Below are 5,701 nucleotides of genomic sequence, written 5' to 3' on the forward strand. Positions count from 1 at the left end.
CCCAAAACAGTATCATTTGCACCTCTCCCAGATCAAACCAGTTTAATGGACACTGTTATAAAGCAGCAATTGACTGAAGAATTGAAGAAAAGAGTCAATGAATATCTTTCTAACAATTTCGCTTCAGCAGTTTCGCAAGAAATAGCTCACTCTTCAAGTGATAATCCAGAATCCCGTGGGGCAGGAAGCCAGCCGGAGAGGATTAGACCAACTTGCATAAATGACTCAAGATCAACTCAGAGATTAGAAAGTTTGCAGCGAATTACCTTATCAGATACCAAAGCTACTCCGAAATTGATCTCCCGTAGATCTGAATCACGCTTGAACTCTCGACACGCACATCCTCAACGTGCCAATTTTCACTCGTTGATATTAAAATGTCGAGAGGGCAACTACCCGATCTATGATCTGAACCGCCAATCTGTACTTAATATTTTTGCTGAAATCGGAGATTTATCGAATATTTCAACTTTCGATATTGATCAGATAGAATTTCTAACTGATGCCCCCTTGTCAGTAGTCAGACTCTGGATCCCGTCAGGAATTGTTTGGAGTTTAATTTGGCGCAGTAAAATGCGATTATTTGACATGGGTTTTCTATTAGCGGAAGACCCTCAAAATGCATTACTCAAAACGAACATAACCAACATTGCACCCAATATTTATCAGGGCTCCAGACGTGATGTTGAAGAGACCCGGCGTCATGATAGATCACCACAATAACAATCCAAACCACCGTGTCTATTGCCAGATATAATTAAAATCTTGAGTTGGAACTCTCGTGGTCATAAACATCTCTCCACCGCATTGCGTGAAATGTCTGTTTCTTTTCAAATTGTGGCATTGCAGGAGACATGGTTAATGAGATTGCCTCTATGGGACAATTATGAGCTGTCACTTATTCCAGCAATTCCGACTGGTGGCCGCCCATCATCTGGTCTCCTCATCGCAGTAAACATTAAAGCTGGCTTCTCTATTGCATCATGGGCCTCTGTGGGGATAAACCTGCAGTTAGTTAAGATCTTTTATGGCCAAAGAGTCATCGCTTTACTCAATATATATCGCAACAATGCCTGCTTGTCTGATGAGAAGTTCTTTGATGGCATGTTAGATATGTTACATCTTATGTCAGCGGAAAGATCAATCAGTCATTCCATCATATTAGGCGACCTGAATCTGAATTGTTGGTTAGATAATTCCTTGAATTCAGCGGCATCAAAGTGGAAGGCACTTATGCTGGAACGTAATTTTTGTATGGTGAATGGGGCAGTAAAGGGAGATATGCCACCACAGCAAACATGGCATCGAGCATCTGTCACCAGCATGATTGACTATATATTTGTTGATTTACCGTTGTTTCAAAAGATAGAGTCTTTAATTGTCCAGGAGCATATCTTGAGTGATCACTGTCCACTGATTCTAACCCTTGAATTTGAATGTAAACAGAAAAAAATGAGTGCCTTCTACCGAACATCTCTAGAAGTAAACAGTGCTCGCACTCGTGTGAAGTGGAATCATGGTTCACTGTGCAAATTTGAGGAACTAGTCAAGCATAATTTAGACAAAAATTCATATACAGAAGTGTTAACTGCATTTGCTGAAAGAATAATTATTCCGAAAGGAAATGCGGTTAGACATCTCCATACGTATGATGCTACCCTTGTGAAGAAAAGAGCTGAATTCAGGGGGCTTAAAAGGAAAATTCTTGCATCTGCCTCAGCAACACAATGGCAAGAGTTAAAATCTGCGAAATGCAAATTCAAGAATTGGATGCGTGACAGGAAAGCAACTATTTTTCAGCATGACAGTGAATCCATGGCCTGAGCAATTCAAAATAAAAACTCATCTGGTATGTGGCAATTACTTAACAACCACTCTTGCCACCAACAAGCCGATTCACAATTAAATGGCGTAACAGAACAATTGTGGATTGATCATTTTGAAAAATTATATGCCGATGATCAATACGCTGGTAGTCCCTACCGAAAATATTCGACTTCACACTGGCAATTAGACATAGAACCAGAATCAGTACTTAATATTATTCAACACATCAGTGTCTCTCGGGCGGAAGGCCCTGATGGATTGTCTAATTATATGTTTAAATGTTATCCAGAAATTTGGACAAAAATTTTGTGTATAATATTTTCAAATATATTACTAACATGCACAATACCGTCCTCATGGAAAACATCGATTATTATTCCAATATTCAAAAAAGGTGACAGAACTATCCCAGCAAACTATCGCCCCATAGCTTTGCTTGATGCACCTGGGAAGATCTTTGCTAGGCTAGTTCTGCGTGAATTTAATAATTGGACAAAAATTAATAACTGTCGTGATCCCAACCAAACAGGTTTTATTGCTGGTATGGGGACTAATGTTAATCTACTCACCCTAAATGCTCTTAAATCACAGTGCCAAGAAAACAAGCAACAGGTCTTTTTTGGCTTTATTGATTTGAATGCAGCGTTTGATTCTGTTAGTCGACGCCTTCTCTTATGGAAACTTCAGAGAGATAATTGCCCTTCAACCTTGTATGACATTATTTCTGCACTTCACTATGAAACTTCAGTACGTGTTAGAATCACTGTTGATGGAGTACTCTCAAAAAAAATTCCAACTTATCGAGGTCTGAAGCAGGGGTGTGCCTTGGCCTCTGCGGTATTTAATTATTTTATATATGATGTTAAAGAACTTTTTTCCAAAATTATATCGGACTCTCCAAGGCTAGATAATGTGCAAATTCAAGCATTAATGTATGCCGATGACCTGGTGCTCATTTCACGAACCCAGATAGGCTTACAACGGCTACTGCATGGTTTTCAGGATTATGTACAGGCAAATGAACTTTCAGTAAATTCCTCTAAAACCCAAATAGTCTATTACTCACCAAAAAGACTAGGCCCACTTTCATGTGTGGTCAATTACATCGGTTCCCATACAGGTAGTAACGGATTACTGCTACCTGGGTATGATTTTTGATGGCAATAGCAATGGTCAGGGACAACTTACTCGGTTGGAGAACAAATTAACATCTGCAATCTCGCAGGCACGCCTTATTATGTACAAATATGGCAAATTTTCAATCCTACCTGCATGGCACTTTTGGACTAAAAAAATTGTCCCAATTATGCTATATGGGTTAGAAACAATGCCAACCAATTCATCATTTAAATTCAAGCAATGGGAAGCCAAATTTTGGCGATCTGTGCTTCGGCTTCCTCAATGTACACCATGTACCTGGCTGAGATATGAGTTGGGGCTTATATCCTTACAGGTACATTATAATTGGCGACTCTGCGCAGTCTTTAGGAAATGCTTACTTTCATCAAAGGAGGACATACTGCTAAAAAAACTTTCACAGTACATGTTCTCGACCAATTACAATTTTGCCAAAATGTGGTTGGAAACAGCTTACCACATTTTGGCTACTGCAGATATTTCTATTGATCTGTTGTTAACTAATCCAGACAAAGCAAAATTTAAGATTCATCAGCTGGACTGGATTAACACTTGTCAACAATGTACCAATTTTCGTGATGGTGATTCCTTGCGTTTTCCGCCTAAAAGATCAGGCATATTACCACCATATCTGATACGTTGTCCTCCTCCTATGTATCGAGCAGATATCATACGATTACGCATGAATCTATGGAAGACCAATGATATAAATTTAAGAAGGAGTCTTATAAGTGCAACACAGAATGTATGCAGATTTTGCAGAATTCAAACTATCCCAGAAACACTATGTCATATATTTACAGAATGCACAATGCTAATGGCAAAACGGAATATTTTTTTTACAAGACATTGTATTTATCTGGGGAGCCTATCGGAAAAACAATGTTGGGCAGCGATTTTGGCCTGTAATAATCTGGCCATTCAAATTGCAGCAGTTAATTTTCTGCATAGTTTAAACCTAGTAATTGAGGTTCCTTTAACAATAACTTCGGGACGCGGCTGACGAAGCAAATTTGAATCACTTTTAGTTCTGTCTGTAAAATGTTTTTGTACTTGTTTAGCGAGTGAATACTTAAAACATGTTGATGCCTGATGCTGATTTTGATGTTGATGTCTGTTTATGAATCTTGTTTTACATGTATTTGTTTTCCTGTTTGTTCTTTTGAAAGGTTGATTTATTTCAGCCAAAACAAAATAATAAAAAAAAAAAAAAAGACTCTAGGCATTTTGGGTTGTCTTTATTGGTGAGGTTTTCGTTTGCATGGCTGTTATGTTGCAGTGTTTGTGAGTTTAATTATTATATACTTACTGTTTCTTTTGTTGAGGCCGTATGAAGAGTGTTGGCCAGGGCATGTAGTCAAGATTGTAGGGTTTGGCAACAAGCGCTGCAGTACAAGATACCCATGGAAGCAAACATTTTGGATTGTGGTTTATGGTCTGGTGTTTGCTTGCATGGGTGTGTTATGCTGTGGTGTTTGTCCAATCCTTATATACTTACTGTTTGACTTTTTGTGGTTGTGCAGTTTTTTCATGAAATGGATAGTTGGAGCAAACATTTTTTTTTCAATCACTGTGATGAAAGAAAAAATCACATGTTAGTGTGGGTAGTTTATAATGAGTATTGCATTTCATAGTAGACATTTCTGTATTTTGTCGACCCTCATAGTTAGTACTTTAGAAGTACTATAGTTCAACCTGTGTGTTGATTAAATCATTGGGTCTGTGGAGAAAAGAAATCCATGCTGGATTAAAAAAAAACCTTTCTACATTGTGGTACAATATATTTCTTTGATTTCAATATGAGGAATTGAATAGGTGTATGATTTTTGATTTGGAAGGGGTGGTGGTATTGTTGCATTTAGATAGCAGTTGGTGTATTCCATTTGTTTATTTCTTTTTCCATTTTAGTGGTATTCCTCTATCTGTTGGCTTGTTGCAGATTTTTGTGGCAGTTGGATACCTGTTGGCGTATTCTAACTGGTCATAGTTTTGCAGTTCAAGTTTTGTTTATGTTCATACACAGATTAGGTATTAAATGTTGGTTTTAAGAATATTAAGTAAGCGTTTACAAGATTTGCTGGTAATCTCTGTTTTAGAGTAATGGTAGTATCATTACATTCGAACCATCCACAATTCTTCTTTATATATGCAGTTTAGTTACCTGCATTGGTTGTGGCTCCTGTGTGGTAGATTATACTTATTGTTGTGAAGGTTTTCTTACCAAGTGATACATGACCATGTGTGAATCCAGTCAGCTTGCAGTTGTTTTTCGTACCATCTGCATTATAACGTAAAAGCATTAGTAGAACGTATTTACTATGTGTCTGTATTTGTAAGGTGAAACTAGTATCAGGATTGCAGGTAGTATATATTCTGCCATGGTTTGCATTTTGTACAAGTTACACCAGTTGTATTTGATAATTTGAATGGACCTGACAGTTCTGTGTCCAAGTCATTTGTTCGGAGTGTGCGTTGCTTCTTTGAAGAGGTAGTTGAGTTACTTTGAGCAATAGATTCTTCTTTGGCTGTGGTTAAGTGTCTTTAAAGCTCAGTTACAAATAGGCATGTAAACCCAAAATGTCCTTTAGCAGTTTTTCTTTTCTTTCAACTGGCAGCAGCTGTCAAATTCCTTTGAAACAGGATGGGGGGCACTGTCCTTTAACTGAAGTTTCCTGCCTTTCACACTTGACAGGTGAGAACTTTAGCCTGCTATTGTCTCAGCCTTGGGCAAAGAGGA

This window comes from Ambystoma mexicanum, chromosome 13 (assembly GCF_040938575.1).
Source record: "Ambystoma mexicanum isolate Mex_15411 chromosome 13, UKY_AmexF1_1, whole genome shotgun sequence".
Taxonomy (NCBI): Eukaryota; Metazoa; Chordata; class Amphibia; order Caudata; family Ambystomatidae; genus Ambystoma; species Ambystoma mexicanum.